This window comes from Salvelinus alpinus, chromosome 18 (genome assembly GCF_045679555.1).
Source record: "Salvelinus alpinus chromosome 18, SLU_Salpinus.1, whole genome shotgun sequence".
NCBI lineage: Eukaryota > Metazoa > Chordata > Actinopteri > Salmoniformes > Salmonidae > Salvelinus > Salvelinus alpinus.
The window spans coordinates 40183889-40210241 of record NC_092103.1 but is presented as its reverse complement, the minus strand read 5'-3'; the positions used below and the strand labels follow the sequence as shown (position 1 = coordinate 40210241).

The 26353-nt window shown below is 40.8% G+C and overlaps 1 pseudogene; it reads left to right on the top strand.

The window, feature by feature from the left end:
• Positions 1-668: 668 nt before the first annotated feature.
• Positions 669-4738, top strand: LOC139543458 (polymeric immunoglobulin receptor-like; annotated as a pseudogene).
• The last annotated feature ends 21615 nt before the right edge of the window (positions 4739-26353 follow it).

The window sequence follows — 26353 nt, the reverse complement described above, 5'->3', positions numbered from 1 at the left end:
CTGTTTGTGAGTATTGCTTGCAGAACTGTTTTGTTTTCGCTCTTTATTATTTTTTGTCAATTCAGTGTTCAGTTTATTTTGTTTATTAAAATGAACATGTACCACGCTGCACCTTGGTCCTCCTCTCCTTCCACCAACGAGAATCGTTACACACTGACCATCCCAAGAGCACTGATAAGGACTCAATCGCTCATGACATCAACCAGAGTACCTTCTCTGTTACCAAGAAGAGTCTACAACAAAGTGAGATCGTAGTTTATTCATATACCAAAAAGATCACCTGCACTTTTAAATAAATTATATTATTTTTGCACCTGAACCTCTGACTCCATCTCAACTGTTGCTGCTCAACACCAACTAAATAGGCTGCCGGGTCGTCCATATTTCTTAACACTATAAGTGATTTTATTTGATGTAAGATCTAAAAATGTGCTAATAAAATACAAATATCAATTGTAGTGCCTTAGAGCCTTATGTTACAACTAGTTCATAGAATGTAATAGTTGCTATCTGCCTCTGAGGGGGCATATACACTCAAACAGATGCAGGAAGAGCGTTAAAGACAGCTGTAGGTATTAGGAAGTTCAGTCATTCTCTTTGGTGCCTTGGTCCTTGACACGCACATTGTGAATTGGTACCATATAACATACAGAGACACATACCCAGAAATGAATTCTCATCTCTCCCTCCTCCTCCTCCTCCTCCTCTTCATCTTCTCCAGACTCTCCGGTAAGAGTAACATGTTTCTATGAAATGCTGAAGTTGAGGTCAGGGACAGGGACTGGATACATGCTGAAACTCTGAAGACAGGAGCAGTAGCTTGTCATATCAATAACACTTCCTGTATTATGTGTGTTAAAATCCAGATGGAATGTCATTTTTCTGTTGTGAGAATTCCAATCTGATCTGATGTGTTTTCTGTTGTTGGTTCTGCAGGTGCTTATCGTGTGTCTGTGAAGACAGGAGGCTCCATCACCATCCAATGTCACTATCATCATTATCATATCAAACATTTGAAATATTTGTGTATAGAAGATCATTTCGATAGTTGTTCCCCTGTTGTACACACTGACCCTCCTAAGAGAACAGATAAGGCCTCAATCTCTGATGACATTAATTAACCAGCTAACCTTCACTGTGACCATGACTGATTTGGAGCCAGAGGACTCTGGACGTTACTGGTGTGCTGTTGAGATCAATGGTGGATCAGATGTCAGGACAGGATGGTTCGAGCTATCTGTCACTGCAGGTAAGATCCCTGCAACTCTTCCATATGATTACATGACTGGTGTTCTGGTTTCATTTACTGGTGTCACTATTATTGTTCAAGTTGACATGAGGAATGTTGGTATATGTCTTCTTTCTGTTCTCTATACATCATATCATCATTATTATATTTGTGGTCAGTTGTTACGAAAAAACACTTGATCACTCAGGACCTTCCTTGGTGTCCGTTTTGTAAATGTCATTTTTACTTTTATTTATTCATGGGAACCCATTGAGACCAGGGTGTAATTTACGATGGTGCCCCGAGGACAACAATACAACAAATTAAAAATGATATATAAAAATAAACTTCAAATGACAGAGTCAAAACCACAGCTTCAAACACTGCAAATACAGTTATTTACATGAAATCCAAACAGTTGAAATTGTCATTAAATACTTTCAACATTAAAGTCCTAAACTGCCCAAGGGGCACCTGAGAGTCAAGATTTAGGGAGTTTTGTAGGATATTTAAAAAATGAAAGGCATTAAAACTGGCGGATTAACCTAGATCGGTACGTACTAGTGGAACCTTGAGAGTTAACCATTCCTGTAAACAGGTTTGGTTTCTCATATTAAAACATTTTCACAGTGAAGTGAGGTAGGTTGGACACTTGTGCAGTAGATATTTGTGAAACAAAAAGGGAGTAGTGAAGTGATCTATGGGACCTTAATGAGGACGAGCTAACCTTTTGATACAGAATGTAATGATACGTATTAAAACTGTTACCTGTGACAAAGGGAAGGGGGCAAAGGTAGATGACATACAAAGGTTTAAGAGTAGTGGCTGCATTCCGATAACTGGCAGGAAAGTTGACTGTACAATCTGCTTCCTGCCGTTTAAGGAGAGGCATGATCTATTTCTGTAAAAGAAGCCTACTTTAAATCTCAACTTCTTAACAAGCTCATCCGTATGTTTTTTAATCATCAATTTATTGTCAATCTAAAAGCTCAGATACTTCTGTGTTCAGGTACTCCAGAACACTATGTGGACCAACAGGAAGTGACTGGAGTTGAACGGGGGAGTGTCAATGTTAAATGTTACTATAGTGACAATGTAAATAGGAACTGGTGTAGGATTGGCAGGGTTGGCAGTGTCTCCTGTGTGTGGACGAGTTCTGGGACTATAGATGGAACATCAGTGACCCTACAGCAGACCACTGATGCCACCGGAGAAAACGTCTTAATGGTGACTATGAGTGGTCTGAAGATGGAGAACACTGGCTGGTACATGTGTGGAGTGGGAGACCTTATGATGCCTGTTCACATCACTGTCAGACAACAAACCACCACACAAAGTACCACCACTATGACCAGTGAGTAGAGAGCAATCAGATTCTGTAGAATTAAGTATTAACCTGGTTTATCTAATCTAAAACAGATTGAACTGTAACTTGATTCAAAGCTTAATCTAAAACAGATTGAACTGTAACTTGATTCAAAGCTTTTAGGGACACTTAGTGGTCATGCCATTGGTTTGAACTCAACAGTTCTAATTCTAAGTTAAAATCCACATGAAATAAACTGAACAAGAAGGTCATATCTTAGCCACAATGTCTTGTTACAGTTCAGTCTATATTGTGTCTCTCTGGTACACCAGTCATAATGACATTGTTGTTTTTACCTCACAGCAACTAAAGCTCCAACCACTGAACAATCCTCTTTCTCTCCAACTGCTGAGCCTGTTCAGACTGACAACACAGTCCAAGGACCTGAGCCTGTTCAGACTGACAACACAGTCCAAGGTCCTGAGGGGGGCAAGGAGAAGGACTCCATGAGGTAATTATCACTCATACAGCTGTATTTCACACTTACTCTTCCAAATGGATGATAATAGAAATATGAAGAAAGGTAACATTTCCTGTTGTTCACACTAGAGTTTAGGGCACAAATACACCCTTCTTAATGTGTTCACACCGAGTACAGGCCAAGACACTGTTATAGACATTTACCACTTCCTCCCACCTCTGTGGTTTGTAGAAATAGCAACCTTCTATTATTGTATGGCCAAGTTTCACACATAAAAGGCATAAAGAGCTGAACAAATATGTCCATTTAGTCGTAGCAGCACAAAAAGGATCATATAAAAATCGTAATATCTTAGATGTTTTATGGACAATATTTTACAATAAACATAATCTTTCACCATCAGTTCCATTGATCTAACAGTCCTACTGATTCCTATGGTTATGTTGGTGGTGGTGATATCTGGTGTCCCAGTCACATGAAGCAGTGGACGCATCAATTCAGTCTACAAGTGTAGACCTAATGACAATCACAGATTGTCTGTAACGGCTGTCTAATTCCTCCTCCTCGGATGTGGAGAAGGAGTAAGGGTCGGACCAAAACGCAGTGGTTAGTGCTCATATTTATTTAATCAAAACGAAACTGAACACTTACAAATACAAAAAAAAAAAAAAAAACGTGACAAAACCGAAAACAGTCCCGTGTGACACGAACACTGACACGAGATACAAACACCCACAAACACACACGTGAATCCCGGCTGCCTAAGTATGATTCTCAATCAGGGACAACGATTGACAGCTGCCTCTGATTGAGAATCATACCAGGCCGAACGCACAAAACCCCAACATAGAAAACAACACATAGACAACCCACCCAACTCACGCCCTGACCATACTAAATAAATACAAAACAAAGGAAAACAGGTCAGGAACGTGACATTGTCATTACAATACACGTAGGTGTTTTGTAACCGTTGTCTCTTTCCATTCATCAAATTGTGCAAGTGCACTGTTTGGATGCTGGAATTATTTTGTGAATGGAGCAACGTTCGCGGGTATTCTACAGGAGCGCCTATTTGATGTGATTGTTTGACAATCAGCTGAAAACATCATGACTGGTTGTATTTCTGCCACATTAAAAGGTAATGCATGTTAAAAGTGATATGACAAATCTTTACCAGTCCTAGACTACTAGGACCACAGAGATCATATATGAAAATAATATGGATTGTGTATGTAATTCTATGATTACACCCCTGGTGAAAATATGATGATTATTTTCATATAAATCCTTAGCTCTTCTCTCAAGGCGTAGAAGACCCTCATTGTTCCCCACTGTGTTTGGGTTGGTAATCATTTGTAGAGTAGCTTTTTACTTTTATTATGATGGCGATTTGACAGTATAACAATCATGGTCTTGAATTGGACTTGCATTTCTCTGGTCTCAGTCTTGCTTCGGTCTCGAACCTCTCGTCTCGCTCCAGGTCTTGGTCTTGACTCGCTTTAGATGGTCTCGAGCACAATACTGCTGGTGTCACTATTATTGTTGAAGTTGACATGAGGAATGTTGCTATATGTCTATTTTCTGTTCTCTATCCATCATATCATCATTATGATATTTGTGGTCAGTTGTTACAAAAAACACTTGATCACTCAGGACCTTCTTTGGTGTCTGTACCTCTGTGTTCAGGTACTCCAGAACTCTGTGGACCAACAGGAGGTGACTGGAGTTGAAGGAGGGAGTGTCATTATAAATTGTTACTATAGTGACATTGGACATATGGCGCAGTCCAGGATTAGTGGCAGTATCTCCTGTGTGGATAGGAATTCTGGGAATATAGATGGAACATCAGTGATCCTACAGCTGACCACTGATGTCACCAGAAGAAATGTCTTAACGTTGACTATGAGTGGTCTGAAGATGAAGATCAATGTTTTTCACATGAGAGTTTAGGGCACAAAAACACCCTCCTTAATTGTTTTCACACTGAGTACAGGCCAACACACTTCCTCAGACTCTGTTATAGAGACATATACCATCATAGAGACAGATACATTTACCACTTCCTCATATCTCTGTGGTTGTAGAAGTAGCAGCATTCTATTCTTGGATGGTCACTTTCCACGTAAAGGTGTGAAGAGCTGAACAAATATTTTCCATTTTGTCATAGCAGCACAACATTTTTTTTTTTAAAGATCATTAAAAAGAGTCCTCTGGGCATGTTGGTGGTGGTGATATCTGGTGTCCTAGCCACATTGAAGATACCAACACTACCACCTTCAATGATCCACACCCATTTAATATCTTGTGCAGTCAAAATCATCACAGCCGCAGCAAACTATTAAATGGCTCTTGTAAAAGGAAGTCTTTCTTTACAATTCCCCTTTAAAAAATGTCATTGTACTGCAGATATTTACAGAGGAACATGTTGTAAATGTTTTAATTCTTCTACAGTTGGGGGCGAACATTCTTCTACATGCCAAAAATGGGTAATGCATTCATGCTGTGGACAATCATTGCTGTGGTGAAGTTCAGTTCAAACTGACTCTGTGGTGAAACTAAAGATGTGTAGAAACCAGACAGGTCTCTCAGGTGAGACAACGGGACAGATTTACTTCTGCCCAAATACATTGTTTCTGAGTTGTGTGTGTTTGCAAGCACAATATATGTTAATGATTGAACTGTTAATGATACATTAAAGACATATATTTAAAAAATGTGGATATCAACATATGTTCACCCCCTACTAAAGTGTGGAGACCCTTCAGATGTGAATAACTATTGCCCTGTTTCCAAGCTCCCTGTCCTGGTCAAAGTCTTCTCTAGTGAACTCTCAGCTAAATATATTCCTGCTTGAAAAACAACATCCTGTGTGGGGTTCAGTCTGGCTTAGCTGACGACAAACTGTTGCTAGCCAGACTCAATAACATTGGTCTCAGTGGCTGTCCAATTGGTTTAGAAAGTATCTCATAGACAGAACACAATGCATCTATGCTGAGAATCACAAGTCTAGCTTCCTTCAGACTGCTAGAGGTGTACCTCAGGGCTCCATTTTGGCTCAATTAAAAAAGTGTAATCTTACAAATACCTAGGTATATGGTTGGAAAAGAAGCTGTCCTGCAAAGTTCATATTGATAATCTTGTGAGGAAGATTAAACTGAAATATATATTTTTTCATTTTAGCAACAAGGCTTGTTCAAGCCACTTTGCTTTCATTGATTATGGTGACTTAATGTACATGCATTAAGCCTCCTCTGCAGTAGCAGTTACCAGACACAGCCTACTAGGTGGTTGCTACTTAAAGTCCTCACCCAGTTAGGCAAGACAGCCTTAGAATATTGCTCACCAGAGACATGGAATAGTCTGCAAAGTATACTTCACCCCTCAGTGAGTTTACAACTCTGGTGTTAAACTCTATTCAGGAGGAGTAGTATTAATGTTTCATGTAGGCTGTTTTGCCTTAGTACTTGATTTGAGGTTATATATTGCTTTTGGCCAAGTAAATCTACTATTTTTGAAAGTTCATTGTTTTTCATTATTTTTGTCATCTGTACATTTTTGTAAATACAACCTTTGGATCCAGTCTTCATCACCTAAACTGTAAAATATATTTTTAAGCAATAAGGCCTGAGGTGGTATGGTGTATGGCCAATATACAACGGCTAAGGGCTGTTCTTAGGGAAAGAGAAACGCAGAGTGCGTGGATACAGCCCTTAACCTTGGTATATTGGCCATATACCATAAACCCCCGAGGTGCCTTATTGCTATTACAAACTGGTTACCAATGTAATTAAAACAGTAAAAATAAATGTTTTGTCATACCTGTGGAATATGGTCTGATATACAATGGCTGTCAGCCAATCAGCATTCACGGTTCGAACCACCTAGTTTAAAAAATGTATTTCTTGCACCTGAAACTCTGACTCCATCTCAACTTTTGCTGCTTATCACCAACTAAAAAGGCTGCTGTGTCCTCCATCTTTATTAACACTATACTTGATGTTATATGATTATATTTGATATAAGATATACAAATGTGTTAATTAAATTAAGTAATCAATTGTAGTGCCTTGTGTTACAACTAGTTCATAGAATGTAATAGTTTTTATCTGCCACTGAGGGGGCTATATAAACAGAAGGAAGCAGGAAGAGAGTTAAAGACAGCTATAGCTATTAGGAAGTTCAGTCATTCTCTTTGGTGTCTTGGTTCTTGACACACACATTGTGAATTGGTACCATATAACAAACGGAGACACAGAGCCAGAAATGGTTTCTCATCTCTCCCTCTCCTTCGTACTCCTCATCTTCTCCAGACTCTCAGGTAAGGGTAACAAGTTCTTTAGGGGGGAATTTATGTGGGAATTGGCAATGTGGTAGAGACAGCTTGTCCCATGAATTAATTGCAAAATTGAGGAATAACTGATCATTTCAAAACAAACATTCTGGATAATATAGAGAACCTTCAACTATGTATCAATCAACACTTTGATATGCTCCAACAAGAATCATACACATCGAAGCGAACAAGAACAGAACTCTCCTCGAGTGAAACAGAAGGAAAGCCACCATCTAAACATCCAAATGTAACAATGGAAGAGGAGGTTTTTATAACAATGGATTACAGCAATAATGGGTTGACAGCAATAAAATAATGGAAGAAATACGAGCTGAAAATAAGTTATTGAAAACGACCGTGGACTCCCTAAAAGCCACTACGGTAAAGGTCATCAACTAGATTCAGCTGCGGCCTGATCCTTTCTTGAATGGATGGTCAGGGGGCCGGAACATAATTACAAATAATTTATAGACTGAAAATTGACCGCAAGATGCCGAAACAGATGACTAAAACATAATCACTTCAAACCTTGCTTATATGTCTATACAATCACATCTCTCTAATATGCATGGTAATACTATGGAACAGATATCCAAAATTAAAGTCACTTTGAGCTGATTTGCTGGTCTCTTTACAGTCTCTAAAAACATTTTGTTCAGAAAAATTGGGGGGTAAAATAAAATCAACAGCCAGACAAATTTGGCTCGTAGGCCACCTTTTGGGGAACACTGCACTACGGAGAAGCTATGGTATGTTAATAACACAATGAAAAATAATTACTTGATCTGAAGTGCAGAAGTATGAAGACTAATATAGTAATACTGGCAAAAAAGGAGGACAAAAACGATCAGGAAACTGAGGACTAAGTCAAGGTTTTCATGAAACAATCTGAAGATTTAGGACGAACAGGCGGACAGAAATGATTTCCAAAGGGCTCACAGTTTGGGTGGCAGAGGGGAGGGAAGGCACCGTCCTACCGTCAGATATTAGCTTGGCTAACTCACTACAAGATGAATAGGCTAACACACTTCAAAATGAAGATTGCCTTGCTACAACAGGGTAGGGAGCTGAAGAACACACCGTTCTCCGTTAATGTGCAATTTCCCCATGAAATAGTGGAGAGATGATGTGCCCTACCCCAATCTCAAAAGGCTCCGAGCAGATACAGTTCGTTCGGAAAGTATTTTTCCACATTTTGTTACACTACAGTCTTATTCAAAAATGTATGAATTAAATACAAATCCTCATCAATCTACAAACAATACCCCATGAAGACAAAGTGAAAACAGGTTTTTAGACATTTTTGTAAACGTATTGAAAACATAAAACAGAAATGCCTTATTTACATAAGTATTCAGACCGTTTGCTGTGAGGCTTGAAATTGGCTGTTATACTGTGCTGTCCTTTTGGCCGATGTGAATCGTAAGGAATAGATTTGAAGATAAAAGAACATTGACAGCTCTGAGGGGCTACAGTAGGATAGGATGAAGAATTGATAGAGGAAGAAGGTTAATAACCCGGTTCTCTACTGGAGTAGGACTATATGATCCTATAACAATTGGTGTCACTATCTTTTTAACACCAAGAAAACAAAACATCTCAATCTCAAACATGCAAAGGAAATATTATTGTTCCGATACACACTGGTAATTTGGGTTGGGTGTGTCAACGGGTTCTGTTAACTCTGCTAACGCACGGCTGGCTGGTTAACACTGCGTTAAATGTTACAGCCTTGTTCTAAAATGGATTAAATAATTTTTTCCCCTCATCAATCTACACACAATATCCCATATTGATGATGCGAAAACAGGTTTTTCGAAAATTTTGCAAATCTGTTAAAAATAAATAACAGAAATACCTTATTTACATAAGTATTCAGACCGTTTGCTATGAGACTTGAAATTGAGCTCAGGTACATCCTGTTTCCATTGATCCTCCTTGATGTTAGGCACAACTTCTGATGGTGAAATATATTTCTGTCATAGGAAAATAAACTCACAAGGGCTGATGACATTAAATAATAACAATGAATTAAAACGTTCCAGTCCACCTAAAAAAGTGGAGGCCCTTACATTTCAGTGTTGTTATCCAAAATGCAGAGCACATAGAATTTAAAAGGTGTTGTTGGATATTATTCAATCTGATCAGACATGTTTTTTACATAAACAATACATTGGAGATAATATAAGAACAGTACTGGAAACAATAGAACACAATGAACATTCTAGGAAGCTTTTAATACTGTATGAGTAGAATGTACAGTGGGGAGAACAAGTATTTGATACACTGCCGATTTTGCAGGTTTTCCTACTTACAAAGCATGTAGAGGTCTGTAATTTTTATCATAGGTACACTTCAACTGTGAGAGACGGAATCTAAAACAAAAATCCAGAAAATCACATTGTATGATTTTTAAGTAATTAATTTGCATTTTATTGCATGACATAAGTATTTGATCACCTACCAACCAGTAAGAATTCCGGCTCTCACAGACCTGTTAGTTTTTCTTTAAGAAGCCCTCCTATTCTCCACTCATTACCTGTATTAACTGCACCTGTTTGAACTCGTTACCTGTATAAAAGACACCTGTCCACACACTCAATCAAACAGACTCCAACCTCTCCACAATGGCCAAGACCAGAGAGCTGTGTAAGGACATCAGGGATAAAATTGTAGACCTGCACAAGGCTGGGATGGGCTACAGGACAATAGGCAAGCAGCTTGGTGAGAAGGCAACAACTGTTGGCGCAATTATTAGAAAATAGAAGAAAATAGAAGAAGTTCAAGATGATGGTCAATCACCCTCGGTCTGGGGCTCCATGCAAGATCTCACCTCGTGGGGCATCAATGATCATGAGGAAGGTGAGGGATCAGCCCAGAACTACACGGCAGGACCTGGTCAATGACCTGAAGAGAGCTGGGACCACAGTCTCAAAGAAAACCATTAGTAACACACTACGCCGTCATGGATTAAAATCCTGCAGCGCACACAAGGTCCCCCTGCTCAAGCAGGCGCATGTCCAGGCCCGTCTGAAGTTTGCCAATGACCATCTGGATGATCCAGAGGAGGAATGGGAGAAGGTCATGTGGTCTGATGATTCAAAAATAGAGCTTTTTGGTCTAAACTCCACTCGCCGTGTTTGGAGGAAGAAGAAGGATGAGTACAACCCCAAGAACACCATCCCAACCGTGAAGCATGGAGGTGGAAACATCATTCTTTGGGGATGCTTTTCTGCAAAGGGGACAGGACGACTGCACCGTATTGAGGGGAGGATGGATGGGGCCATGTATTGCGAGATCTTAGCCAACAACCTCCTTCCCTCAGTAAGAGCATTGATGATGGGTCGTGGCTGGGTCTTCCAGCATGACAACGACCCGAAACACACAGCCAGGGCAACTAAGGAGTGGCTCCGTAAGAAGTATCTCAAGGTCCTGGAGTGGCCTAGCCAGTCTCCAGACTGGCTAGGCCAGCGACAGCCCCGAAACCTGAAGGATCTGGAGAAGGTCTGTATGGAGGAGTGGGCCAAAATCCCTGCTGCAGTGTGTGCAAACCTGGTCAAGAACTACAGGAAACGTATGATCTCTGTAATTGCAAACAAAGGATTCTGTACCAAATATTAAGTTCTGCTTTTCTGATGTATCAAATACTTATGTCATGCAATAAAATGCTAATTAATTACTTAAAAATCATACAATGTGATTTTCTGGATTTTTGTTTTAGATTCCGTCTCTCACAGTTGAAGTGTACCTATGATAAAAATTACAGACCTCTACATGCTTTGTAAGTAGGAAAATATGCAAAATCAGCAGTGTATCAAATACTTGTTCTCCCCACTGTATATATAAATGCCTGGACTATTTTAATTTTGGAGAATCTGTTTTACAATGGGTTAGAGTTATGTATGGTATCCTTACGTATAAAAAAAAAAATAATGGCTACTTCTCAGAAAGTACTATGCTGTCAAGAGGACCAAAACAAGGTTGTCCACTGCTGGCGTATCTATTTATTATGGCCATCAAAATGTTAGCTATTAAAATCAGATCCAACAATTATATAGAGGGGCTAGAAATCTAGGGCTTAAAAACAAAGGTGTCATTGTACGCTGATGACTCAAGTTTCCTCTTAAATCTGCAATCTGGATCCCTGCACAGCCTCATAGAGAATATAGATCCTTTTTATAACCTCTCTGGATTACAATGATAATTTAGTATTGGATCCCTCAAAAGTACCACTTTTACATTACCGTGCAGTTTACCAATAAAATTGTCTGACATAAGGTTCACATACTCGGTATTCATATCCCTAAAGAAATAAATGAACTCACTAAAACAAATGTCAATATAAAGTTATAAAAAATAGATAAGATCTTGCTAGCATGGACAGGTAAATACCTATCTATTTGTGGAACAATCACCCTGATTAATTATTTAGTCATTTCCCAGTTGACTTATTTACTTTTGGCCCAGCCTATGCTGAATGATTAGTTTTTCAAATTATATGAGCAAAAAATATTTCACTTTATTTGGAATGGCAATCCAAACAAAATTAAAAATGCTTATTTTTATAATTAATATCAGTTTGGGGAGCTAAAATTATTCAATATTAAAGCATTAAACCTCTCACTAAAAGCATCAGTCATACAAAAGGTATACTTAAAGCCGAACTTGTTATGAAGTAGATTAGTAAGAATGGCTCACCCTTGTTCAAAAATGGCTTTTTCTCCTTCATCCAGATGACAACCTCTCATTTTCAGTTAATTGAAAATAGAATTTTCAAAATATCATCCTTTCTTAAACAAGCCATACAAAGCTTGCTGCAATTCCAGTTTCATCCTCCAGAAAAGACACAACAAATATTACAACAAATATGGTTAACATCAAACATAGTAAAAAATAAACAAACATTATTTATGGAATGAAAAAATATGTATCTTTATTAATAACATTATGAATAAGAAAGGTGGAGTTATGTCACAAGTGCAGCTAACACAAATATTTGGAAATGTTAGCTCTATCCAAAACTACAACCAACTGATTGCAACATTACCACAAAAATGGAAGAGGCAAATGGAAGGGAGAGAAGTTGGGGATTCTGATTCCATAGAACACAGTTTATGAACTGATACACAGAACAATGCTTGATTACATTTTTTAAAATTACAATTATTATATACAATTATTGCCACCAACAAAATGTTATGTTAATGGCGCATGCAACCATCTCAGCTCTGCAGATTTTGCTGTGAAGAGACAGAATCATTAAATCACTTATTCTGGTGTTGCCCCTATGTAGCTTTTCTATGGTCACACGTTCAGGAGTGGCTGAAAAATCACAACATTTACCTGAAACTAACTCTACAGGTAACACTGTTGGGAGATTTGGAAGGCCGTAGTCAATCAATCAACAATATAATAATAGTCTTAGTTAAAATATTCCTCTTTAATTTACAATCTGGAGATACTATGTGATTAGACAGGTTAGAATGTATGTGAAACATCAGAGCACAGTTTCAATATATATGGCACATATAAATAATAAGAGGGTGGTTTATGGAGATTTTAATGATTAATTATTAAATGTAACCTTTATTTAACTAGGCAAGACAGTTAAGAACAAATTCTTATTTACAATGACGGCCTATCTGATAGGTGGGATGGACTGAGAGCAGCTGAGGGGTGGGATTAGAAGCCCATGATCTATAATAGTTCTTACTGAAAACACGATAAATAAATCAAATCAAATAATATTTTTGTCACATGCGCCGAACACAACAGTTGTAGACCTTACATTACAAGCCCTTAACCAACAATACAGTTTTAAGACACATACCCCCCAAAAATGTAACAAATAATTAAAGAGCAGCAGTAAAACAACAATAGTGAGGCTATATATATGGGGGGGGGGGGGGGCAAGTAGTCTGGGTAGCCATCTGATTAGATGTTCAGAAGTCTTATGGCTTGGGGGTAGAAGCTGTGTAGAAGCCTTTTGGACCTAGACTTGGCGATACGGTACTGCGTGCCGTGCGGTAGCAGAGAGAACAGTTTATGACAAGGGTGGACAAGGAAGCTTGGTCCCAGTGATGTACTGGGCCGTATGCACAACCCAATGTAGTGCCTTGCGGTCGGAGGCCGAGCAGTTGCCATACCAGACGGCGATGCAACCAGTCAGGATGCTCTCGATGGTGCAGCTGTAGAACCTTTTGAGGATAAGAGGACCCATGACAAATATTTTCAGGATCCAGTTGCAGAGGGAGGTATTTAGTCCCAGGGTCCTTAGCTTAGTGATGAGCTTTGAGGGCGTTATGGTGTTGAATGATGAGCTGTAGTCAATGAATAGCATTCTCACATAGGTGTTCTTTTTGTCCAGGTGTGAAAGGGCAGTGTGGAGTGCAATAGAGATTGCATCATCTGTGGATCTGTTGGGGCGGTATGCAAATTGGAGTGGGTCTAGGGTTTTTGGGATAATGGTGTTGATGTGAGCCATGACCAGCCTTTCAAAGCACTTCATGGCTACAGACGTGAGTGCTACAGGTCCATAGTCATTTAGGCAGGTTACCTTAGTGTTCTTGGGCACAGGGACTATGGTGGTCTGCTTGAAACATGTTGGTCTGGCCCTGAGGCCTTGTGAATGTTGGCTCCACATCAGCTGCGGAGAGCGTGATCACACAGTTGTCTGGAACAGCTGGTGCTCTCATGCATGTTTCAGTGTTACTTGCCTCAAAGTGAGCATAGAAGTAGTTTAGCTCGTCTGGTAGGCTCGTGTCACTGGGCAGCTCTCGGTTGTGATTCCCTTTGTAGTCTGTAATAGTTTGCAAGCCCTGCCACATCCGACGAGCATCGGAGCCGGTGTAGTATGATTTGATCTTAGTCCTGTATTGACGCTCTGCATGTTTGATGGTTCGTCAGAGGGCATAGCAGGATTTCTTATAAGCTTCCGGGTTAGAGTCCCGCTCCTTGAAAGCACCAGCTCTACCCTTTAGCTCAGTGCACATGTTGCCTGTAATCCATGGCTCTTGGTTGGGGTATGTACTTACAGTCACTGTGGGAACAATGCCATTGATGCTCTTATTGATGAAGCCAGTGACTGATGTGGTGTACTCCTCAATCCCATCGGAAGAATCGCGGAACATATTCCAGTCTGTGCTAGCAAAACAGTCCTGTAGCTTAGCATCTGCTTCATCTGACCACTTCTTAATTGACAGAGTCACTAGTGCTTCCTGCTTTAATTTTTGCTTGTAAGCAGGAATCAGGAGGATAGAATTATGGTTAGAGTTTCCAAATGGAGGGCGAGGGAGAGCTTTGTACGCGTCTCTGTGTGTGGAGTAAATGTAGTTTAGAGTTTTTTTCCCTCTGGTTGCACATTTAACATGTTGATAGAAATGATGTAAAACAGATTTAAGATTGCCTGCATTAAAGTCCCCGGCCACTAGGAGCGCCGCCTCTGGATGAGCATTTTCCTGTTTGCTTATGGCGGTATACAGCTCATTGAGATCGGTCTTAGTGCCAGCATCAGTCTGTGGTGGTATGTAACCAGCTACGAAAAATACAGATCTACAGCTACAGCTTATTATGAGATACTCTACCTCAGGCGAGCAAAACCTTGAGACTTCCTTAGATATAGTGCACCATCTGATGCTTATAAAAATATACATAGACCTTGTCTTACCAGAGGCTGCTGTTCTATCCTGCCGATGCAGTGTGTAACCCGTCAGATGTATGTTAATCATGTCATCGTTCAGACTCTGTGAAACAACTCTGTGAAACATAAGATATTACAGTTTTTAATGTCCCATTGGTAGGATATGCGTGCCTTTTTCTCGTCCAATTTATTTTCCAGCGATTTTGCGTTGGCCAGTAGTACAGACGGCAAGGGCAGATTAGCCACTCGTCGGCGGATCCTCACAAGGTACAAGGCGATATGTTTTCCGTCTCTTTCTCCCACGAATGAAGGGAATGAGGGCCTGTTCTTGTGTCTGGAGTAAATCCCTCTCGTCCGACTCATTAAAGAGAAATTCTTTGTCCAGTTCAAGGTGAATAATCGCTGTTCTGATTTCCAGAAGCTCTTTTCGGTCGTAAGAGACGGTATCAGCAACATTATGTACAAAATAAGTTACAACAAATGCGTAAAAACAAACAAAATAGGACGGTTGGTTAAGAGCCTATGAGAGGCAGCCGTACTCTCCAGGACCATCTTAATGTATACTGGATATGGTTAAGTACTATCTATCCAGATGTAATGTATATCTAATAACTATATGTTGTTGTGTAACTACTGTGTAACAAAAGTGCCATGTATATAAGATATGTCTAGAATGTAAAAGTAATGGGGAAAATCTGCACAAACAAAGAATGCCAATAACAACAACAAAAACACAACATGTTTCTATGAAGTGCTGAAGTTGAGGTCAGGGACTGGGACTGAACACATGCTGAAACTCTGAAGACAGGAGCAGTAGCTTGTCTTATCAATAACACTTCCTGTATTATATGTGTTATAGTCCAGATTAAATGTAATTTTCATGCTGTGAGAATTTGCTTGAATTCCAATCTGAGGTGTTTTCTGTTGTTGTGTCTACAGGTGCTTATCGTGTGTCTGTGAAGACAGGAGGCTCCACCACCATCCCATGTCGGTTTGATCTGAAATACAAAACACATGTGAAATTCTTCTGTAAAGTAGATTATTTGAAAAGATGCTCCACTGTTGTACACACTAAGAGCATAAATAAGTCCTCAATCTCTCATGACATCAACCAGCAAACCTTCACTGTGACCATGACTGATCTGGAGCCAGAGGACTCTGGACGTTACTGGTGTGCTGTGATCAATGGTGGACAAAATGTCTGGACAGAACAGTTCCAACTATCTGTCTCTGCAGGTAAGATCCCTGCAACTCTTCCATATGATTACATGACTGGTGTTCTGGTTTCATTTACTGGTATCACTATTATTTTTGAAGTTGAAATGAGGAATGTTGGTATATGTCTACTTTCTGTTCTCTATACATTATACCATCATTATGATATTTGTGGTCAGTTGTTACAAAAAAACACTTGATCACTCAGGACCTTATTTGATGTCTGTACCTCTGTGTTCAGGTACTCCAGAACTCTATGTGGACCAACAGGAGGTGACTGGAGTTGAAGGAGGGAGTGTCATTATAAATTGTTACTATAGGAACACTGGAAATAGGAAGTGGTGGTGCAGGATTGGTGGCAGTGGCTCCTGTGTGGAGAGCAATTCTGGGACTACAGAGGGAAAATCAGTGACCCTACAGCAGACCACTGATGCCACCAGAGGAAACATCTTAATGGTGACTATGAGTGGACTGAAGATGGAGAACACTGGCTGGTACAGGTGTAGAGTGGGAGACCTTATGATGCCTGTTCACATCACTGTCAGACAACAAACCACCACACAAAGTATCACCACTATGACCAGTGAGTAGAGAGCAATCAGATACTGTAGAATTAAGTATTAACCTGGTTTAATCCAGTCTTGCTGGCTGATCATCTAAAATAAATTGATTGTAACCTGATTAAAGCTTTTAGTGGTCCTATCATTGGTTTTTTACTCAACAGTGCTAATACTAAGTTAAAATTCACATATTGGGGTAAATGAAATAAACTGAACAAGAAGGTCATAGCCAGTGGTGTAAAGTACTTAAGTAAAAATACTTTAAGTACTACTTAAGTAGTGTTGGGGGTATCTGTACTTTACTATTTATATTTTTGACAACTTTTATTTTACTACATCCCAAAAGAAAATGTACTTTTTACTCCATACATTTTCCCTGACAACCAAAAGTACTCGTTACAATTTTAATGTTTAGCAGGACAGAAAATGGTCCAATTCACGCATTTATGAAGACGACATCCCTTGTCATCCCTATTGCCTTTGATCTTACGGACTCACTAAACACAAATAATTAATTTGTAAATGATGTCTGAGTGTTGGAATGTGCCCCTGGGTATCCTTACATTTAAAAAAAAAACATGACAATTGTGCCATCTGGTTTGCTTAATTTTAAGGAATTTGAAATTATTCATACTTTTAAATTATTCATATTTTTACTTTTACTTTTGATACTTAAGTATATTTCGGCAATTACAGTTACTTTTGATACTTAAGTATATTTTAGCAATTACATTTACTTTTGATACATAAGTATGTTTAAAACCAAATCATTTTTTACTTTTACTCAAGTAGTATTTTACTGGGTGACTTTCACTGTTACTTGAGTCATTTTCTATCAAGGCATCTTTACTTTTACTCAAGTATGACAATTGGTTACTGGTCATAGCTTAGCCACAATGTCCTTTTACAGTTCAGTCTACCCTGTGTCTCTCTGGTATACCAGTCATAATACCAGTGTTGTTTTTACCTCACAGCAACTAAAGCTCCAACCACTGAACAATCATCTTTCTCTCCAACTGCTGAGCCTGTTCAGACTGACAACACAGTCCAAGGTCCTGAGGGGGGCAAGGAGAAGGACACCATGAGGTAATTATCACTCATACAGCTGTATTTCACACCTACTCTTCCAAATGGATGACAATAGAAATATGATGAAAGGCAACATTTTTTGTTTTTCACACCTAGTATAGGCCAAGACACTGTTATAGAGACATTTACCATCATAGAGACAGACATTTACCACTTCCTCGTACCTGTGTGATTTGAAGAAGTCTTAGATGGTCAACTTTCACACATAAAACGTGTGAAGAACTGAAGAAATGTTTCCATTTTGTCATAGCAGCACAGAAAACATATATATTTTTTAAATTATCTTATTTATCTGTGATGTTTTATGGACTGTATTTTTCAATAAACATAGTCTCTCACCATCAGTTCCATAGATCAAAAAATGCTACTGATTCCTCTGGGCATGTTGGTGGTGGTGATATCTGGTGTCCTAGTCACATGGAAGATGTGGAGAAAGCATAGTAAGTATTCATTCTATAAAGATTTAATGAAAAATTGATCAGTTTTGAGACAATAAATATCTTCCTTGAAGACAACTGTATTAGCCTATGTTATAACCAATGTATCTTGACATAAGAGGAGACTCAAAAGTATAACTCTTCTCTGAGGAATGTATTCATTATTATTCTAGTGTATCTCAGAGGTCTCTAATACTGAATCTATCTTCCTTTATTCCAGAGGACAATAAGGCCATGGACCAGACAACAAACAACTCAGGGGTAGGCTACACTCATGTTCCTCTCATCTGACTAAAGGCCTTGTGGGTAAGATACTGTCTGTGAAAAATGCAGACATGGACAGGACATGGACTTAAATCACACTAGCTCTTTGGCTATAGCTTCATGTCCGTTGGCAGGTAGCCTAGTGGTTAGAGCGTTTGGCCAGTAAGCCAACACCTCCTTTGGCCGCCTTTCCTTCCAGTTCTCTGCTGCCAGTGACTGGAACGAATTGCAAAAATCGCTGAAGTTGGAGACTTATATCTCCCTCACTAACTTTAAGCATCAGCTATCTGAGCAGTTTACCGATCACTGCAGCAGTACACAGCCCATCTGTTAATAGCCAATCCAACTACCTACCTCATGCCCATATTGTTTTTATTTACTTTTTTTGCTCTTTTGCAAACCAGTATTTCTACTTGCACATCATCATCTGCACATCTATCACTCCACTGTTAATTTGCTAAATTGTAATTATTTCGCTACTATGGCCTATGTATTGCCTTACCTCCTTACGCCATTTGCTCACATTGTATATAGATTTTTCTATTGTGTTATTGACTGTACTGTTGTTTATTATTTGTAACTTTTGTCGCACTGCTTTGCTTTATCTTGGCCAGGTCTTAGTTGTAAATGAGAACTTGTTCTCAACTGGCCTACCTGGTTAAATAAAGATTAAATAAAAAATTAAATAAAAAACGTAAGGTTGCTGGATTGAATCCAGCAGGTAAAAATCTGTGGTTCTGCCCCTGAGCAAGGCAGTTAACCCACTGTTCCCTGGGCGTCGAAGACGTGGATGTTGATTAAGGCAGCACCTCCCTGATTCAGAGGGGTTGGGTTAAATGTGGAAGACACATTTCAGTTGAATACATTCATTTGGACAACTGACTAGGTATCCCCCTCTCTCACTGTAACTGTATAATCTATACGTGTTAACTCTATAGTTACAGTAAAAAATACCAAGGACTGTACAGACAGTGTGATTTCAGTTTCTCAAAGTAGATTGCAGTGTAGAGATAATAATCAGATCATTAGCGAGGTCAGTGGTTAAGGTGCTGTGATTTCCTGTTCAGCTTTGCAGACACAGTAGGCCTATGTTGCTTCACTGTGCTGTTCCAATTTGACCTGACTGATACTGTGCTGTTCCTATTTGACCTGACTAATACTGTGCTGTTCCTATTTGACCTGACTGACACTGTGCTGTTCCTATTTGACCTGACTGACACTGTGCTGTTCCTATTTGACCTGACTGACACTGTGCTGTTCCTATTTGACCTGACTGACACTGTGCTGTTCCTATTTGACCTGACTGATACTGTGCTGTTCCTATTTGACCTGACTGACACTGTGCTGTTCCTATTTGACCTGACTGACACTGTGCTGTTCCTATTTGACCTGACTGATACTGTGCTGTTCCTATTTGACCTGACTGACACTGTGCTGTTCCTATTTGACCTGACTGACACTGTGCTGTTCCTATTTGACCTGACTGACACTGTGCTGTTCCTATTTGACCTGACTGATACTGTGCTGTTCCTATTTGACCTGACTGACACTGTGCTGTTCCTATTTGACCTGACTGACACTGTGCTGTTCCTATTTGACCTGACTGATACTGTGCTGTTCCTATTTGACCTGACTGACACTGTGCTGTTCCTATTTGACCTGACTGACACTGTGCTGTTCCTATTTGACCTGACTGATACTGTGCTGTTCCTATTTGACCTGACTGACACTGTGCTGTTCCTATTTGACCTGACTGACACTGTGCTGTTCCTATTTGACCTGACTGACACTGTGCTGTTCCTATTTGACCTGACTGACACTGTGCTGTTCCTATTTGACCTGACTGATACTGTGCTGTTCCTATTTGACCTGACTGACACTGTGCTGTTCCTATTTGACCTGACTGACACTGTGCTGTTCCTATTTGACCTGACTGACACTGTGCTGTTCCTATTTGACCTGACTGACACTGTGCTGTTCCTATTTTACCTGACTGACACTGTGCTGTTCCTATTTGACCTGACTGACACTGTGCTGTTCCTATTTGACCTGACTGACACTGTGCTGTTCCTATTTGACCTGACTGACACTGTGCTGTTCCTATTTGACCTGACTGACACTGTGCTGTTCCTATTTGACCTGACTGACACTGTGCTGTTCCTATTTGACCTGACTGACACTGTGCTGTTTGAGAGGAAGAACGCTCATATCTCAATGTTGTTAAAACAAATACATGCCTTATATTGTGGATTATGTAAATGTACAAACGTATCTCATACATGTAGACTGATTATGAGTTTTTATCATCAACCCCCTTTGTGTGTCTCTACCAGCAGGACCCATTTCCTATCAATGGTGATGATGTGACGTACAGCACTGTTGTCACCAAGAGGAGGAACCAGCTAAATGTACAGACCAAGGTAAGGCTGCTATTCTGATCACTATGATGTTAATAGATGAAGTTGTATCTGTGTTGTACTGTCGGCTATGTGGCAGACTGGTGGGGTTATAGATGAAGTCACATAGAATACATGGCCAAAAGTATGTGGACACCCCTTCAAATTAGTGGATTTGGCTATTTCAAGTGTATAAAATCGAGCACAGTCTTGCAATCTCCATAGACAAACATTGGCAGTACAATGACCCGTACTGAAGAGCTCAGTGACTTTCAACGTGGCACCGTCATAGGATGCCACCTTTCCAACAAGTCAGTTCGTCAAATTTCTGCCCTGCTAGAGCTGCCCCAGCTAACTACAAGTACTGTTATTGTGAAGTGGAAACGTCTAGGAGCAACATCGGCTCAGACGCAAAGTGGCAGTCCACACAAGCTCACAGAACGTGTTCAAATCAAATCAAATCACATAATATTTTATTGGTTGCGTACACGTATTTAGCAGATGTTATTACGGGTGTCGCGTAATGCTAAGGTGCAGAGTTGAGTATCCGGGTGGCAGCCGGCTAGTGACAATGACTATGTTCAGGTCAGGGTACTGGGTGGACCTCGACTAGTGATGGCTATTTAACAGTCTGATTTCCTTGAGATATAAGCTGTTTTTCAGTCTCTTGGTCCCAGCTTTGTACTGACCTCACCTTCTGGATGATATCTGGTGAACAGGCTGTGGATCAGGTGGTTGATGTCTTTGATGATCTTTTGGCCTTCCTGTGACATCGGGTGCTGTAGGTGTCCTGGAGGGCAGGCAGTGTGCCCCCGGTGATGTGTTGGGCAGACCACACCACCCTCTGGAGAGCCCTGTGGTTGTGGGCTGTGTAGTTGCTGTACCAGGCGGTGATAGAGCCCGACAGGATGCTCTTAATTGTGCATCTGTAAAAGTTTGTGAGGGTCTTAGGGGCCAAGCTGAATTTCTTCCAGCGCCTGAGGTTGAAGAGGCACTGTTGTGCTTTGTTCACTACACTGTCTGTGTGGGTAGAACATTTCAGATTGTCAGTGATGTGTACACTGAGAAACTTGAAGCTTTTCACCATCTCCACTGGGGCTCCGTCGATGTGGATGGGGGCGTGCTCCCTCTGCTGTCTCCTGAAGTCCACGATCAGCTTCTTCATTTTGTCAATGTTGAGGGAGAGGCTATCTACCTATTATCCGCCAGAGCCTTCACCTCCTCCCTGTAGGCTGTCTCGTCATTGTTGGTAATCAGGCCTACTACTGTTGTGTCATCTGCAAACTTGATGATTGAGTTGGAGGCGTGCATGGCCAAGCAGTCATGGCTGAACAGGTTGTACAGGAGGGGGCTGAGCACACACGCTGGGGGGGGGGGGGGGGGGGGGCCTGTGTTGAGGATCAGCGCAGTGGAGGTGTTGTTTCCTACCTTCACCACCTGGGGGAGGCCCGTCAGGAAGTCTAGGACCCAGTTGCACAGGGCTGGGTTCACACCACAAGCTTAATGATGAGCTTGGAGGGTACTATGGTATTGAAGGCTGAGCTGTAGTCAATGAACAGCATTCTTACCTTAGTATTCCTGTTGTCCAGATGGGTTAGGGCTGTGTGCAGTGCTACGGCGATTGCATCGTCTGTGGATCTATTGGGGCGGTATGCAAATTGAAGTGGGTCTAGGGTGTCAGGTAAGGTGGAGGTGATATGATCCTTGATTATCCTCTCAGAGCATTTCATTATGACAGCAGTGAATGCTGCCGGGCAGTAGTCATTTAGTTCAGTTACCTTTGCTTTATTGGGTACAGGAACAATGGTAGATATCTTGAAGCATTTGGGGACAGCAGACAGTGATAAGGAGAGATTGAATACGTACGTACACAATCCACCCAGATGCCATTTGGGCCTTGTGAGCCTTGTGAGCCTTGTGAGCCTTAATGTATCTATTCCCATCTGTTTCCAAGCTGTAGCCTGCATTCCATCGTCACAAATTGTCCCTCTTCACCTCTCTACCTGTGTATCCCTTCTCTCTTCTAGGTAGAACCTGATGATAACGTGGTCTACAGCTCTCTCGCCCTACAGCTGGACCCATTTCCTGTCAATGGTGATGATGTGACTTACAGCAGTGTTGTCACCAAGAGGAGGAACCAGCTAAATGTACAGACCAAGGTAAGGCTGCTATTCTGATCACTATGATGTTAATAGATGAAGTTGTATCTGTGTTGTACTGTCAGCTATGTGGCAGACTGGTGGGGTTATAGATGAAGTCACATATCAGGTTTATTGTTCTACAAGAGGAACATCAGGAAACTAACAACAGTCAAACATAAATAGCACCACCCACCTGGCCATAGGAGGAAGATACATGGAACTGTTAATAATTGTGATAGTCCCTGGGATGAAACTCCTCCTGAAGCCTGCAGTGAGACATTTAATCTAGTCTGATATCTCTGACCTGATGGGAGAAGATCAAAGCAGTGAAGGAGTGGATAGTCTGGGCTGGAGATCATGTGGTGGGCTTTACTCTGGATAGCTCCTTCATTAAGAAGGAACCGTTGTGGAGTGTAGAGTCCAATCAGTTTAGATGCCGTGTCGTGGATCCTTAATAGTTTATTGTGGTGTGAGACTGTGTGCATGTTGTGGTAGCAGATACATTGTAGACGTTGCTGGGACTTCTGTGTTATTTCAGTGGTGTGTTGATCAAAGGTGAGCTTGTGGTCGACTGTAATTCAGATGAATTTAAATGAAGGAACCATTTCAACAGCCTCTCCTCTGATGAGGACAGGGACGTCACATGTGGGGTTTTTGGGAAAGTCAATGGTTATTTATTTTGTTTTGGAGAAGTTGAGATCCAGGTAGTTATTGCAGCATCGTTCACTGAATTGGGTAATGGATGATTGGTATTGCTGGAAGGAGGGGGGGGGGGTGTCATTCAGGAGGAACAGGATGGTTTCATCAGAATACTTGAAAAGGAGGGTTTTGTGGTCTGTGCTTTGTCAGTCATTGGTGTATAAGTTGTAGACACTGAAAATGTGTTATGCTGTAAACATTTCTGAGTTTTAATGTTTATGTATCTCTTCCTTGTGTCAGAATATTCTGCAACAAATGGTTGAAGTGTTTCCAAGCAGTCGCCTACATTCCATCATTACAAATTGTCCCTCTTCTCCTCTATACCTGTGTGTGTCTCTCCTCTAGGCAGAAGCAGATGATAATGTGGTCTACAGCTCACTAGCATAACAGCACACAGGTCAGTGTTGATTTAGCTTCTCTCTCATGTACCTACACAGATGATGTTAATCTCTTAACAAAGAAACAAACAGACAAGACCATACATTACTACTGTAAGTGTACAATACATCACTCTTTAGTCTGTCACTTTTTAATCCTCATCATACAGAGACACTGACTACATTATCATTATTTCTACAACATGCCTGTATTGTGCACCAAACTACTTTCTGTCCGGCAGAGGGCAGCAACACAGCAGTGACTGACTGAGTGAAGATCTTGGGCTTAAAGAGCCCTCATCCTGGAAGGACAGCCCACTCCCCCTCCTGTGTCACAACGAGAGTCATGAATATCTATCTGCATCCAATATGCTTCTGCCCACACTTCTTAACCCATCTGTCTCCTTCCTGTGTCCATAAACTACTGAAGACAGTCTGCTGTGCTTGGTTTGATTATCACCACATACACTACATATACACTAGTATGTGGACACCCCTTCAAATTTCTGGATTTGGCTATTTCAGCCACACCCGTTAGTGACAGGTGTATAACATTGAGCACACAGCCATGCAATCTCATTACACAAACACTGGCTGTAGAAAGGCCTGACTGATGAGCTCAGTGACTTTCAACGTGGCACCGTCATAGGATGCCACCTTTCCAACAAGTCAGTTCGTCAAATGTCTGCCCTGCTAGATCTGCCCCGGTCAACTGTAAGTGCTGTTATTGTGAAATAGAAACGTCTAGGAGCAACAACGGCTCAGATGCGAAGTGGTAGGCCACACAAGCTCACAGAACTGGACAGACGAGTGGTGAAGCGCGTAGCATGAAAAATCGTCTGTCCTTGGTTGAAACACTCACTACCCAGTTCCAAACTGCCTCTGGAAGCAACGTCAGCACAAGAACTGTTAGTAGAGAGCTTCATGAAATGGGTTTCCATGGCCGAGCAGCCGCACACAAGCTTAAGATCACAATGTGCAATGCCAAGCGTCTGCTGGAGTGGTGTAAAGCTCGCCGCCATCGGAAACACGTTCTCTGGAGTGAGGAACCACACTTCACCATCTGGCAGTCCGATGGACGAATCTGGGTTTGGCTGATTCCAGGAGTACGCTACCTGCCCCAATGCATAGTGCCAACTGTAAAGTTTGGAATAATAGTCTGGGGCTTTTTAATGGTTCGGGCAACGCCCCTTAGTTCCAGTGAAGGGAAATCTTAACACTATGATTCTGTGTTACCAACTTTGTGGAAACAGTTTGGGGAATGACTTTTCCTGTTTCAGCTTGACTGGCATGCACAGAGCCCTGACCTCAACCCCATCAAACACCTTTGGGATGAAATGAATGCCAATTGCGAGCCAGGCCTAATCGCCCAACATCAGTGCCCGGCCTCACTAATGGTTTTGTGGCTGAATGGAAACAAGTACCCGCAGCAATGTTCCAACATCTAGGTGAAAGTCTTCCCAGAAGAGTGGAGGCTGTTATAGCTGCAAAGGGGACCTACTCCATATTAATGCCCATTATTTTAGAATGAGATGTTTGACGAGTAGGTGTCCACATACTTTAGGTCATGTAGTGTATCTGTTATATTAGTTATGTCCCGCCCACCTACAGTACTCCAATGCCCTTTTCCCTTGTCACTTTTTCATCTGATTGATATCATGTATCTAGTCAAATGTAACTGATTATGATCAAGTTTGTATATTAAATGAACAAGCTGAGTAACAAAATAAAAGGCTAATGCTGAATGCAACATGGATTGTAATTTGTATTAGTTTTTAAAAAGTTGTTAGCAATTACTATATGCTGTGGACTAGTTATCTGCCACTGAGGGGGGCATATACAGTCAAACAGATGCAGGAAGAGAGTAGAAGACAAATATGTCTGTATACATTAGGAAGTAGAGTTGTTCTCTTTGGTGCCTTGGTCCTTGACACATTTGAGCAGTGATATGACATACACAGACCTAGACAAAAACACCCACCCACACAAGGCTCCTCATATCTCAGCCTGGTCTCATGGACTGTGTCGACGGAGAAGGCAGCATTGTCACTAACTCTTAGGAAACTCCCCAGTATTTTGTTTGTTTATGTACAGTCGTGGGCAAAAGTTTTGAGAATTACACAAATATTAATTTTCACCAAGTCTGGTGCCACAGTTTGTATGATGGCAATTTGCATATACTCCA